Raw genomic sequence first — 16072 nt, 5'->3', positions numbered from 1 at the left:
GGTTCTATTCTGGTTCTATTCTGGCTCTATTCTGGCTCTATTCTGGTTTGACTCTGGTATATCTGTAGCAGGTGTTCTTAATGTTTTGTCTACTCAGTGTATGTGGCTGTACAATCTGACCTGTGTTGGCTTGACTCTGGTATGTCTGGAGCAGGTTTAGTAACAGTCTTGACCTCTGGGTCTGATTTAGCCTCCTTGTAGGGACACTTAGAAATGAGGCTAATTAAAAACAGGGAGTTCTCTGGTTCCCGGGTTTGCGCCCGGCCCACCACAAGCGTCGCTAGTGCGCAATGGGACGAGGACATCCATACCGGACAAACCCTCCCCTAACCCGGACGGCGCTGGGCCAAACCCTCCCCTAACCCGGACGACGCTGGGCCAAACCCTCCCCTAACCCGGACGGCGCTGGGCCAAACCCTCCCCTAACCCGGACGGCGCTGGGCCAAACCCTCCCCTAACCCGGACGACGCTGGGCCAAACCCTCCCCTAACCCGGACGGTGCTGGGCCAAACCCTCCCCTAACCCGGACGGCGCTGGACCAAACCCTCCCCTAACCCGGACGACGCTGGGACAAACCCTCCCCTAACCCAGACGGCGCTGGGCCAAACCCTACCCTAACCCGGACGGCGCTGGGCCATTTGTGCACCGCCCGATGGGTCTCCCGGTCGCGGCCGGCTGCAACTGAACCTGGACTCCATAGCTTCACCAGAGGACAGGGGTAACAGAATAGGGCTGTCTGCTAGCTGATCTACCCTCATAGATCCACCAGAGGACAGGGGTAACAGAATAGGGCTGTCTGCTATCTGCTCTACCCTCATAGATCCACCAGAGGACAGGGGTAACAGAATAGGGCTGTCTGCTATCTGCTCTACCCTCATAGATCCACCAGAGGACAGGGGTAACAGAATAGGGCTGTCTGCTAGCTGCTCTACCCTCATAGATCCACCAGAGGACAGGGGTAACAGAATAGGGCTGTCTGCTATCTGATCTACCCTCATAGATCTGCCAGAGGACAGGGGTAACAGAATAGGGCTGTCTGCTAGCTGCTCTACCCTCATAGATCCACCAGAGGACAGGGGTAACAGAATAGGGCTTTCTGCTGTGCAATCTCATATGTCAGACCCCGGGCAGACCCCAAGACAGGTCATCAGGGGGTATTTGTAACTCTGACCTCCATTAAAAAACTGTTTTGATTTAGTCAGCGTTTGGCCTGGCTAAGAGAATTTGACCTGAATACGCCAGCTCTCGGGTTTCTGATATGACCGTTAAAGCCAAATCTAATCCATCCTGAAACCCTTTTGTCAGAGGTCCTTGGTATGCCCCTGCCTCTGCCCTACATAGCTCGGTATGAGGGGGTCTGATGAGGGGGACAGGGCCAAAGGAAATGGCTGGTCCACAGAGAGAGGGAGTGATGTCAGTGTCTGATTCTGTTGTGGTACTGTGACCTTTTATACTGGTTTTGACTTGGTAACCAATAGCAAGCCATTTCTAGATTTAACCTATCATAGAGGGCAGAGGTTGCCGGAGGAACTGATTCAAATGGCAGCTTGGAGGCAACCCCCATACCACAGGGGGAGGCACCAGCATGTTGTTTGATGTTTAGATTTTCTGACCAGGACATTATACACAGTATCTCTCTCTCTGTCATATATCTGGTTGGCCCAGGACATTATACACAGTATCTCTCTCTGTCATATATGTGGTTGGCCCAGGACATTATACACAGTATCTCTCTCTCTGTCATATATCTGGTTGGCCCAGGACATTATACACAGTATCTCTCTCTCTGTCATATATCTGGTTGGCCCAGGACATTATACACAGTATCTCTCTCTCTGTCATATATCTGGTTGGCCCAGGACATTATACACAGTATCTCTCTCTGTCATATATCTGGTTGGCCCAGGACATTATACACAGTATCTCTCTCTCTGTCATATATCTGGTTGGCCCAGGACATTATACACAGTATCTCTCTCTGTCATATATCTGGTTGGTCACAGTACAACAATACTACTCTGTCTCTCTCTGTCTCTAAGGACTAGATTCAATCAGATCTGGCAAGAAGTACAGGGGGGGGCGGGGGTGTATGTTTAGCTGTGGTAGGGGTCTGGTGTTGTAGTGTTATGGGGGGGGTATGTTTAGTTGTGGTAGGGGTCTGGTGTTGTAGTGTTATGGGGGGGTATGTTTAGTTGTGGTAGGGGCCTGGTGTTGTAGTGTTATGGGGGTATGTTTAGTTGTGGTAGGGGCCTGGTGTTGTAGTGTTATGGGGGGTATGTTTAGTTGTGGTAGGGGGCCTGGTGTTGTAGTGTTATGGGGGGGTATGTTTAGTTGTGGTAGGGGTCTGGTGTTGTAGTGTTATGGGGGGTATGTTTAGTTGTGGTAGGGGTCTGGTGTTGTAGTGTTATGGGGGGTATGTTTAGTTGTGGTAGGGGTCTGGTGTTGTAGTGTTATGGGGGGGGTATGTTTAGTTGTGGTAGGGGGTCTGGTGTTGTAGTGTTATGGGGGGTATGTTTAGTTGTGGTAGGGGGCCTGGTGTTGTAGTGTTATGGGGGGTATGTTTAGTTGTGGTAGGGGGCCTGGTGTTGTAGTGTTATGGGGGGGTATGTTTAGTTGTGGTAGGGGTCTGGTGTTGTAGTGTTATGGGGGGGTATGTTTAGTTGTGGTAGGGGTCTGGTGTTGTAGTGTTATGGGGGGTATGTTTAGTTGTGGTAGGGGGCCTGGTGTTGTAGTGTTATGGGGGGGTATGTTTAGTTGTGGTAGGGGGCCTGGTGTTGTAGTGTTATGGGGGGTATGTTTAGTTGTGGTAGGGGGCCTGGTGTTGTAGTGTTATGGGGGTATGTTTAGTTGTGGTAGGGGGCCTGGTGTTGTAGTGTTATGGGGGGTATGTTTAGTTGTGGTAGGGGTCTGGTGTTGTAGTGTTATGGGGGGTATGTTTAGTTGTGGTAGGGGTCTGGTGTTGTAGTGTTATGGGGGGTATGTTTAGTTGTGGTAGGGGGTCTGGTGTTGTAGTGTTATGGGGTATGTTTAGTTGTGGTAGGGGTCTGGTGTTGTAGTGTTATGGGGGTATGTTTAGTTGTGGTAGGGGGCCTGGTGTTGTAGTGTTATGGGGGGGTTTAGTTGTATGTTTAGTTGTGGTAGGGGTCTGGTGTTGTAGTGTTATGGGGGGGTATGTTTAGTTGTGGTAGGGGTCTGGTGTTGTAGTGTTATGGGGGGTATGTTTAGTTGTGGTAGGGGTCTGGTGTTGTAGTGTTATGGGGGGGGTATGTTTAGTTGTGGTAGGGGCCTGGTGTTGTAGTGTTATGGGGGTATGTTTAGTTGTGGTAGGGGTCTGGTGTTGTAGTGTTATGGGAGGGGGTATGTTTAGTTGTGGTAGGGGCCTGGTGTTGTAGTGTTATGGGGGGGGTATGTTTAGTTGTGGTAGGGGCCTGGTGTTGTAGTGTTATGGGAGGGTATGTTTAGTTGTGGTAGGGGTCTGGTGTTGTAGTGTTATGGGGGGTATGTTTAGTTGTGGTAGGGGCCTGGTGTTGTAGTGTTATGGGGGGTATGTTTAGTTGTGGTAGGGGGTCTGGTGTTGTAGTGTTATGGGGGGTATGTTTAGTTGTGGTAGGGGGCCTGGTGTTGTAGTGTTATGGGGGTATGTTTAGTTGTGGTAGGGGGTCTGGTGTTGTAGTGTTATGGGGGTATGTTTAGTTGTGGTAGGGGGCCTGGTGTTGTAGTGTTATGGGGGGTATGTTTAGTTGTGGTAGGGGTCTGGTGTTGTAGTGTTATGGGGTATGTTTAGTTGTGGTAGGGGGCCTGGTGTTGTAGTGTTATGGGGGTATGTTTAGTTGTGGTAGGGGTCTGGTGTTGTAGTGTTATGGGGGGGTATGTTTAGTTGTGGTAGGGGGTCTGGTGTTGTAGTGTTATGGGGGGTATGTTTAGTTGTGGTAGGGGTCTGGTGTTGTAGTGTTATGGGGGGTATGTTTAGTTGTGGTAGGGGTCTGGTGTTGTAGTGTTATGGGGGGGGTATGTTTAGTTGTGGTAGGGGTCTGGTGTTGTAGTGTTATGGGGGTATGTTTAGTTGTGGTAGGGGTCTGGTGTTGTAGTGTTATGGGGGGTATGTTTAGTTGTGGTAGGGGTCTGGTGTTGTAGTGTTATGGGGGGGGTATGTTTAGTTGTGGTAGGGGGTCTGGTGTTGTAGTGTTATGGGGTATGTTTAGTTGTGGTAGGGGTCTGGTGTTGTAGTGTTATGGGGGGTATGTTTAGTTGTGGTAGGGGCCTGGTGTTGTAGTGTTATGGGGGGTGTGTTTAGTTGTGGTAGGGGCCTGGTGTTGTAGTGTTATGGGGGGTATGTTTAGTTGTGGTAGGGGTCTGGTGTTGTAGTGTTATGGGGGGTATGTTTAGTTGTGGTAGGGGGTCTGGTGTTGTAGTGTTATGGGGGGGTATGTTTAGTTGTGGTAGGGGCCTGGTGTTGTAGTGTTATATGTTTAGTTGTTAGGGGTCTGGTATGTTTAGTTGTGGTAGGGGGTCTGGTGTTGTAGTGTTATGGGGGTATGTTTAGTTGTGGTAGGGGGTCTGGTGTTGTAGTGTTATGGGGGTATGTTTAGTTGTGGTAGGGGTCTGGTGTTGTAGTGTTATGGGGGGGTATGTTTAGTTGTGGTAGGGGTCTGGTGTTGTAGTGTTATGGGGGGTATGTTTAGTTGTGGTAGGGGGTCTGGTGTTGTAGTGTTATGGGGGGTATGTTTAGTTGTGGTAGGGGGCCTGGTGTTGTAGTGTTATGGGGGGTATGTTTAGTTGTGGTAGGGGGCCTGGTGTTGTAGTGTTATGGGGGGTATGTTTAGTTGTGGTAGGGGGCCTGGTGTTGTAGTGTTATGGGGGGTATGTTTAGTTGTGGTAGGGGTCTGGTGTTGTAGTGTTATGGGGGGTATGTTTAGTTGTGGTAGGGGTCTGGTGTTGTAGTGTTATGGGGGGGTATGTTTAGTTGTGGTAGGGGCCTGGTGTTGTAGTGTTATGGGGTATGTTTAGTTGTGGTAGGGGTCTGGTGTTGTAGTGTTATGGGGGGTATATGTTTAGTTGTGGTAGGGGCCTGGTGTTGTAGTGTTATGGGGGGTATGTTTAGTTGTGGTAGGGGGTCTGGTGTTGTAGTGTTATGGGGGGTATGTTTAGTTGTGGTAGGGGCCTGGTGTTGTAGTGTTATGGGGGGGGTATGTTTAGTTGTGGTAGGGGTCTGGTGTTGTAGTGTTATGGGGGGTATGTTTAGTTGTATTATAGGGGTATGTTTAGTTGGTAGGGGCCTGGTGTTGTAGTGTTATTGACGGGGTATGTTTAGTTGTGGTAGGGGTCTGGTGTTGTAGTGTTATGGGGGGGTATGTTTAGTTGTATGTAGAGGCAGACCAGAGGTGTTTATAATGTACTTTATTTCTCAGAATGTTTATTTGGTAGACCAGGGTCTTTATAATGTACTGTTATTGACAGACCAGTATGTTTAGTTGTACTGTAGACAGACCAGAGTGTTTATAATGTACTGTATTGACAGACCAGATGTTTATCAGTGTGGTGGTTTATAATGTACTGGTTTGACCAGTGTTTATAATGGGTATTGACAGACCAGAGGTGTTTATAATGTACTGTATTGACAGACCAGAGGTGTTTATAATGTACTGTATTTCAGACCAGAGGTGTTTATAATGTACTGTATTGACAGACCAGAGGTGTTTATAATGTACTGTATTGACAGACCAGAGGTGTTTATCATGTACTGTATTGACAGACCAGAGGTGTTTATAATGTACTGTATTGACAGACCAGAGGTGTTTATCATGTACTGTATTGACAGACCAGAGGTGTTTATAATGTACTGTATTGACAGACCAGAGGTGTTTATAATGTACTGTATTGACAGACCAGAGGTGTTTATAATGTACTGTATTGACAGACCAGAGGTGTTTATAATGTACTGTATTGACAGACCAGAGGTGTTTATAATGTACTGTATTGACAGACCAGAGGTGTTTATAATGTACTGTATTGACAGACCAGAGGTGTTTATCATGTACTGTATTGACAGACCAGAGGTGTTTATAATGTACTGTATTGACAGACCAGAGGTGTTTATAATGTACTGTATTGACAGACCAGAGGTGTTTATAATGTACTGTATTGACAGACCAGAGGTGTTTATAATGTACTGTATTGACAGACCAGAGGTGTTTATAATGTACTGTATTGACAGACCAGAGGTGTTTATCATGTACTGTATTAACAGACCAGAGGTGTTTATAATGTACTGTATTGACAGACCAGAGGTGTTTATCATGTACTGTATTGACAGACCAGAGGTGTTTATAATGTACTGTATTGACAGACCAGAGGTGTTTATCATGTACTGTATTGACAGACCAGAGGTGTTTATAATGTACTGTATTGACAGACCAGAGGTGTTTATCATGTACTGTATTGACAGACCAGAGGTGTTTATAATGTACTGTATTGACAGACCAGAGGTGTTTATAATGTACTGTATTGACAGACCAGAGGTGTTTATAATGTACTGTATTGACAGACCAGAGGTGTTTATAATGTACTGTATTGACAGACCAGAGGTGTTTATAATGTACTGTATTGACAGACCAGAGGTGTTTATAATGTACTGTATTGACAGACCAGAGGTGTTTATAATGTACTGTATTGACAGACCAGAGGTGTTTATAATGTACTGTATTGACAGACCAGAGGTGTTTATAATGTACTGTATTGACAGACCAGAGGTGTTTATAATGTACTGTATTGACAGACCAGAGGTGTTTATCATGTACTGTATTGACAGACCAGAGGTGTTTATAATGTACTGTATTGACAGACCAGAGGTGTTTATAATGTACTGTATTGACAGACCAGAGGTGTTTATAATGTACTGTATTGACAGACCAGAGGTGTTTATAATGTACTGTATTGACAGACCAGAGGTGTTTATAATGTACTGTATTGACAGACCAGAGGTGTTTATAATGTACTGTATTGACAGACCAGAGGTGTTTATAATGTACTGTATTGACAGACCAGAGGTGTTTATAATGTACTGTATTGACAGACCAGAGGTGTTTATAATGTACTGTATTTACAGACCAGAGGTGTTTATAATGTACTGTATTGACAGACCAGAGGTGTTTATCATGTACTGTATTGACAGACCAGAGGTGTTTATAATGTACTGTATTGACAGACCAGAGGTGTTTATCATGTACTGTATTGACAGACCAGAGGTGTTTATAATGTACTGTATTGACAGACCAGAGGTGTTTATAATGTACTGTATTGACAGACCAGAGGTGTTTATAATGTACTGTATTGACAGACCAGAGGTGTTTATAATGTACTGTATTGACAGACCAGAGGTGTTTATAATGTATTGACAGACCAGAGTGTTTATTGACAGACCAGAGGTGTTTATAATGTACTGTATTGACAGACCAGAGGTGTTTATCATGTACTGTATTGACAGACCAGAGGTGTTTATAATGTACTGTATTGACAGACCAGAGGTGTTTATCATGTACTGTATTGACAGACCAGAGGTGTTTATAATGTACTGTATTGACAGACCAGAGGTGTTTATAATGTACTGTATTGACAGACCAGAGGTGTTTATAATGTACTGTTTATGTTTATAATGTACTGTATTGACAGACCAGAGGTGTTTATAATGTACTGTATTGACAGACCAGAGGTGTTTATAATGTACTGTATTGACAGACCAGAGGTGTTTATCATGTACTGTATTGACAGACCAGAGTGTTTATAATGTACTGTATTGACAGACCAGAGGTGTTTATCATGTACTGTATTGACAGACCAGAGGTGTTTATAATGTACTGTATTGACAGACCAGAGGTGTTTATCATGTACTGTATTGACAGACCAGAGGTGTTTATAATGTACTGTATTGACAGACCAGAGGTGTTTATAATGTACTGTATTGACAGACCAGAGGTGTTTATAATGTACTGTATTGACAGACCAGAGGTGTTTATAATGTACTGTATTGACAGACCAGAGGTGTTTATAATGTACTGTATTGACAGACCAGAGGTGTTTATAATGTACTGTATTGACAGACCAGAGGTGTTTATCATGTACTGTATTGACAGACCAGAGGTGTTTATAATGTACTGTATTGACAGACCAGAGGTGTTTATAATGTACTGTATTGACAGACCAGAGGTGTTTATAATGTACTGTATTGACAGACCAGAGGTGTTTATAATGTACTGTATTGACAGACCAGAGGTGTTTATAATGTACTGTATTGACAGACCAGAGGTGTTTATCATGTACTGTATTGACAGACCAGAGGTGTTTATAATGTACTGTATTGACAGACCAGAGGTGTTTATAATGTACTGTATTGACAGACCAGAGGTGTTTATAATGTACTGTATTGACAGACCAGAGGTGTTTATCATGTACTGTATTGACAGACCAGAGGTGTTTATAATGTACTGTATTGACAGACCAGAGGTGTTTATCATGTACTGTATTGACAGACCAGAGGTGTTTATAATGTACTGTATTGACAGACCAGAGGTGTTTATCATGTACTGTATTAACAGACCAGAGGTGTTTATAATGTACTGTATTGACAGACCAGAGGTGTTTATAATGTACTGTATTGACAGACCAGAGGTGTTTATCATGTACTGTATTGACAGATCAGAGGTGTTTATAATGTACTGTATTGACAGACCAGAGGTGTTTATAATGTACTGTATTGACAGACCAGAGGTGTTTATAATGTACTGTATTGACAGACCAGAGGTGTTTATCATGTACTGTATTGACAGACCAGAGGTGTTTATAATGTCCTGTATTGACAGACCAGAGGTGTTTATCATGTACTGTATTAACAGACCAGAGGTGTTTATAATGTACTGTATTGACAGATCAGAAGTGTTTATAATGTACTGTATTGACAGACCAGAGGTGTTTATAATGTACTGTATTGACAGACCAGAGGTGTTTATAATGTACTGTATTGACAGACCAGAGGTGTTTATAATGTACTGTATTGACAGACCAGAGGTGTTTATCATGTACTGTATTGACAGACCAGAGGTGTTTATAATGTCCTGTATTTCTCAGACCAGAGGTGTTTATAATGTACTGTATTGACAGACCAGAGGTGTTTATCATGTACTGTATTAACAGACCAGAGGTGTTTATCATGTACTGTATTGACAGACCAGAGGTGTTTATCATGTACTGTATTGACAGACCAGAGGTGTTTATCATGTACTGTATTGACAGATCAGAGGTGTTTATAATGTACTGTATTGACAGACCAGAGGTGTTTATCATGTACTGTATTAACAGACCAGAGGTGTTTATAATGTACTGTATTGACAGACCAGAGGTGTTTATAATGTACTGTATTGACAGATCAGAGGTGTTTATAATGTACTGTATTGACAGACCAGAGGTGTTTATAATGTCCTGTATTTCTCAGACCAGAGGTGTTTATAATGTCCTGTATTTCTCAGACCAGAGGTGTTTATAATGTACTGTATTGACAGACAAGAGGTGTTTATAATGTACTGTATTGACAGACCAGAGGTGTTTATAATGTACTGTATTGACAGACCAGAGGTGTTTATCAATTTACATTTACATTTAAGTCATTTACAGACCTCTTTTCAGAGGTTACAAGTTGCTTTCACCTTATGACATCCAGTGGAACAGTAGTGCATCTAAATCTTTTAAGGGGGTAGAGGGGATGTTTATCTGTACTATATTGACAGACCAGAGGTGTTTATAATGTACTGTATTGACAGACCAGAGGTGTTTACAGACCAGAGACCAGTGTTTATAATGTACTGTATTGACAGACCAGAGTGTTTATCTGTACTGTATTGACAGACCAGAGGTGTTTATAATGTACTGTATTGACAGACCAGAGGTGTTTATAATGTACTGTATTGACAGACCAGAGGTGTTTATAATGTACTGTATTGACAGACCAGAGGTGTTTATAATGTACTGTATTGACAGACCAGAGGTGTTTATAATGTACTGTATTGACAGACCAGAGGTGTTTATCATGTACTGTATTGACAGACCAGAGGTGTTTATAATGTACTGTATTGACAGACCAGAGGTGTTTATAATGTACTGTATTGTTTATAATGTACTGTATTGACAGACCAGAGGTGTTTATCATGTACTGTATTGACAGACCAGAGGTGTTTATAATGTACTGTATTGACAGACCAGAGGTGTTTATAATGTACTGTATTGACAGACCAGAGGTGTTTATAATGTACTGTATTGACAGACCAGAGGTGTTTATAATGTACTGTATTGACAGACCAGAGGTGTTTATAATGTACTGTATTGACAGACCAGAGGTGTTTATCATGTACTGTATTGACAGACCAGAGGTGTTTATAATGTACTGTATTGACAGACCAGAGGTGTTTATAATGTACTGTATTGACAGACCAGAGGTGTTTATCATGTACTGTATTGACAGACCAGAGGTGTTTATAATGTACTGTATTGACAGACCAGAGGTGTTTATAATGTACTGTATTGACAGACCAGAGGTGTTTATAATGTACTGTATTGACAGACCAGAGGTGTTTATCATGTACTGTATTGACAGACCAGAGGTGTTTATAATGTACTGTATTGACAGACCAGAGGTGTTTATAATGTACTGTATTGACAGACCAGAGGTGTTTATAATGTACTGTATTGACAGACCAGAGGTGTTTATAATGTACTGTATTGACAGACCAGAGGTGTTTATAATGTACTGTATTGACAGACCAGAGGTGTTTATAATGTACTGTATTGACAGACCAGAGGTGTTTATCATGTACTGTATTGACAGATCAGAGGTGTTTATAATGTACTGTATTGACAGACCAGAGGTGTTTATATAATGACAGACCAGAGGTGTTTATAATGTACTGTATTGACAGACCAGAGGTGTTTATAATGTACTGTATTGACAGACCAGAGGTGTTTATAATGTACTGTATTGACAGACCAGAGGTGTTTATAATGTACTGTATTGACAGACCAGAGGTGTTTATCATGTACTGTATTGACAGACCAGAGGTGTTTATATGTACTGTATTGACAGACCAGAGGTGTTTATAATGTACTGTATTGACAGACCAGAGGTGTTTATAATGTACTGTATTGACAGATCAGAGGTGTTTATAATGTACTGTTTACAGACCAGAGGTGTTTATCATGTACTGTATTGAGGTGTTTATAATGTACTGTATTGACAGACCAGGTGTTTATAATGTACTGTATTGACAGACCAGAGTGTTTATAATGTACTGTATTGACAGACCAGAGGTTTTTATAATGTACTGTATTGACAGACCAGAGGTGTTTATAATGTACTGTATTGACAGACCAGAGGTGTTTATAATGTCCAGAGGTGTTTATAATGTACTGTATTGACAGACCAGAGGTGTTTATCATTTACATTTACATTTACTTTAAGTATTGACTTTTCAGAGACCAGAGGTGTTTCATAATGTGGACTGTATTGCATCTAAATCTTTTAAGAGGTGTTTATCCTATCTGTACTATATTGACAGACCAGAGGTGTTTATAATGTACTGTATTGACAGACCAGAGGTGTTTATCATGTACTGTATTGACAGACCAGAGGTGTTTATCATGTACTGTATTGACAGACCAGAGGTGTTTATCATGTACTGTATTGACAGACCAGAGGTGTTTATAATGTACTGTATTGACAGACCAGAGGTGTTTATAATGTACTGTATTGACAGACCAGAGGTGTTTATAATGTACTGTATTGACAGACCAGAGGTGTTTATAATGTACTGTATTGACAGACCAGAGGTGTTTATAATGTACTGTATTGACAGACCAGAGGTGTTTATAATGTCCTGTATTGACAGACCAGAGGTGTTTATAATGTACTGTATTGACAGACCAGAGGTGTTTATAATGTCCTGTATTGACAGACCAGAGGTTTTATAATGTACTGTATTGACAGACCAGAGGTGTTTATAATGTCCTGTATTGACAGACCAGAGGTGTTTATAATGTACTGTATTGACAGACCAGAGGTGTTTATAATGTACTGTATTGACAGACCAGAGGTGTTTATCATGTACTGTATTGACAGACCAGAGGTGTTTATCATGTACTGTATTGACAGACCAGAGGTGTTTATCATGTACTGTATTGACAGATCAGAGGTGTTTATAATGTACTGTATTGACAGACCAGAGGTGTTTATCATGTACTGTATTAACAGACCAGAGGTGTTTATAATGTACTGTATTGACAGACCAGAGGTGTTTATAATGTACTGTATTGACAGACCAGAGGTGTTTATAATGTCCTGTATTTCTCAGACCAGAGGTGTTTATAATGTCCTGTATTTCTCAGACCAGAGGTGTTTATAATGTACTGTATTGACAGACCAGAGGTGTTTATAATGTACTGTATTGACAGACCAGAGGTGTTTATAATGTACTGTATTGACAGACCAGAGGTGTTTATCATTTACATTTACATTTAAGTCATTTAGCAGACGCTCTTTTCCAGAGCGACTTACAAATTGGTGCTTTCACCTTATGACATCCAGTGGAACAGTAGTGCATCTAAATCTTTTAAGGGGGGGGTGAGAGGGATTACTTTATCCTATCCTGTACTATATTGACAGACCAGAGGTGTTTATAATGTACTGTATTGACAGACCAGAGGTGTTTATAATGTACTGTATTGACAGACCAGAGGTGTTTATCATGTACTGTATTGACAGACCAGAGGTGTTTATAATGTACTGTATTGACAGACCAGAGGTGTTTATCCTGTACTATATTGACAGACCAGAGGTGTTTATAATGTACTGTATTGACAGACCAGAGGTGTTTATAATGTACTGTATTGACAGACCAGAGGTGTTTATAATGTCCTGTATTGACAGACCAGAGGTGTTTATAATGTACTGTATTGACAGACCAGAGGTGTTTATAATGTACTGTATTGACAGACCAGAGGTGTTTATAATGTACTGTATTGACAGACCAGAGGTGTTTATAATGTACTGTATTGACAGACCAGAGGTGTTTATAATGTACTGTATTTACAGACCAGAGGTGTTTATAATGTACTGTATTGACAGACCAGAGGTGTTTATAATGTACTGTATTGACAGACCAGAGGTGTTTATAATGTACTGTATTAACAGACCAGAGGTGTTTATAATGTACTGTATTGACAGACCAGAGGTGTTTATAATGTACTGTATTGACAGACCAGAGGTGTTTATAATGTACTGTATTGACAGACCAGAGGTGTTTATAATGTACTGTATTGACAGACCAGAGGTGTTTATAATGTACTGTATTGACAGACCAGAGGTGTTTATAATGTACTGTATTGACAGACCAGAGGTGTAAGTCTTGTTTAACAAGCAGGTCTTGATTATGTACAGCAACACATTAGGTGAAGCAGGTCTTGTTATGTACAGCAACACATCAGGTGAAGCAGGTCTTGTTTATGTACAGCAACACATCAGGTGAAGCAGGTCTTGATTATGTACAGCAACACATTAGGTGAAGCAGGTCTTGTTATGTACAGCAACACATCAGGTGAAGCAGGTCTTGTTATGTACAGCAACACATCAGGTGAAGCAGGTCTTGTTATGTACAGCAACACATTAGGTGAATCAGGTCTTGTTTATGTACAGCAACACATTAGGTGAAGCAGGTCTTGTTATGTACAGCAACACATCAGGTGAAGCAGGTCTTGTTTATGTACAGCAACACATCAGGTGAAGCAGGTGAAGCAGGTCTTGTTTATGTACAGCAACACATCAGGTGAAGCAGGTCTTGTTTATGTACAGCAACACATCAGGTGAAGCAGGTGAAGCAGGTCTTGTTTATGTACAGCAACACATTAGGTGAAGCAGGTCTTGTTATGTACAGCAACACATCAGGTGAAGCAGGTGAAGCAGGTCTTGATTATGTACAGCAACACATTAGGTGAAGCAGGTCTTGTTATGTACAGCAACACATCAGGTGAAGCAGGTGAAGCAGGTCTTGATTATGTACAGCAACACATCAGGTGAAGCAGGTCTTGTTTATGTACAGCAACACATCAGGTGAAGCAGGTCTTGTTATGTACAGCAACACATCAGGTGAAGCAGGTCTTGTTATGTACAGCAACACATCAGGTGAAGCAGGTCTTGATTATGTACAGCAACACATCAGGTGAAGCAGGTCTTGTTATGTACAGCAACACATCAGGTGAAGCAGGTCTTGTTTATGTACAGCAACACATCAGGTGAAGCAGGTCTTGATTATGTACAGCAACACATCAGGTGAAGCAGGTCTTGTTATGTACAGCAACACATCAGGTGAAGCAGGTCTTGTTATGTACAGCAACACATCAGGTGAAGCAGGTGAAGCAGGTCTTGATTATGTACAGCAACACATCAGGTGAAGCAGGTCTTGTTATGTACAGCAACACATCAGGTGAAGCAGGTCTTGTTTATGTACAGCAACACATTAGGTGAAGCAGGTCTTGTTTATGTACAGCAACACATCAGGTGAAGCAGGTCTTGTTTATGTACAGCAACACATCAGGTGAAGCAGGTGAAGCAGGTCTTGTTTATGTACAGCAACACATCAGGTGAAGCAGGTCTTGTTTATGTACAGCAACACATCAGGTGAAGCAGGTCTTGTTATGTACAGCAACACAACAGGTGAAGCAGGTCTTGTTTATGTACAGCAACACATCAGGTGAATCAGGTGAAGCAGGTCTTGTTTATGTACAGCAACACAACAGGTGAATCAGGTCTTGTTTATGTACAGCAACACATCAGGTGAAGCAGGTCTTGTTTATGTACAGCAACACAACAGGTGAAGCAGGTCTTGTTTATGTACAGCAACACATCAGGTGAAGCAGGTCTTGTTTATGTACAGCAACACAACAGGTGAAGCAGGTCTTGTTTATGTACAGCAACACATCAGGTGAATCAGGTCTTGTTTATGTACAGCAACACATCAGGTGAAGCAGGTCTTGTTTATGTACAGCAACACAACAGGTGAAGCAGGTCTTGTTTATGTACAGCAACACAACAGGTGAAGCAGGTCTTGTTTATGTACAGCAACACAACAGGTGAAGCAGGTTCTTATGTACAGCAACACATCAGGTGAAGCAGACACTATACATCTTCAATCAGAGATACAACTGAATAACAGAGAAAACAATAAAATACTGATCTGCCCAGAGATGAAGGGAAGGGGAGTTCAAGACCCAGACATGAAGGGAAGGGGAGTTCAAGACCCAGACATGAAGGGAAGGGGAGTTCAAGACCCAGACATGAAGAGAGGAGAGTTCAAGACCCAGACATGAAGGGAAGGGGAGTTCAAGACCCAGACATGAAGGGAAGGGGAGTTCAAGACCCAGACATGAAGAGAGGAGAGTTCAAGACCCAGACATGAAGAGAGGAGAGTTCAAGACCCAGACATGAAGAGAGGAGAGTTCAAGACCCAGACATGAAGGGGAGTTCAATGCCCAGATATGAAGGGGAGTTCAAGGCCCAGACATGAAGGGAAGGAGAGTTCAAGGCCCAGACATGAAGGGAAGGGGAGTTCAAGACCCAGACATGAAGGGAAGGGGAGTTCAAGGCCCAGACATGAAGGGAAGGGGAGTTCAAGGCCCAGACATGAAGGGAAGGGGAGTTCAAGACCCAGACATGAAGGGAAGGGGAGTTCAAGACCCAGACATGAAGGGAAGGGGAGTTCAAGGCCCAGACATGAAGGGAAGGGGAGTTCAAGACCCAGACATGAAGGGAAGGGAGTTCAAGACCCAGACATGAAGGGAAGGGGAGTTCAAGGCCCAGACATGAAGGGAAGGGAGTTCAAGACCCAGACATGAAGGGAAGGGGAGTTCAAGGCCCAGACATGAAGAGGAGAGTTCAAGACCCAGACATGAAGGGAGTTCAATGCCCAGATATGAAGGGGAGTTCAAGGCCCATACATGAAGGGAAGGAGAGTTCAAGACCCAGACATGAAGGAGAGTTCAA

The sequence above is a fragment of the Oncorhynchus nerka genome, unplaced genomic scaffold (genome assembly GCF_034236695.1).
Source record: "Oncorhynchus nerka isolate Pitt River unplaced genomic scaffold, Oner_Uvic_2.0 unplaced_scaffold_1449, whole genome shotgun sequence".
Lineage (NCBI taxonomy): Eukaryota > Metazoa > Chordata > Actinopteri > Salmoniformes > Salmonidae > Oncorhynchus > Oncorhynchus nerka.
Note: the sequence above shows the minus strand (reverse complement) of the source record.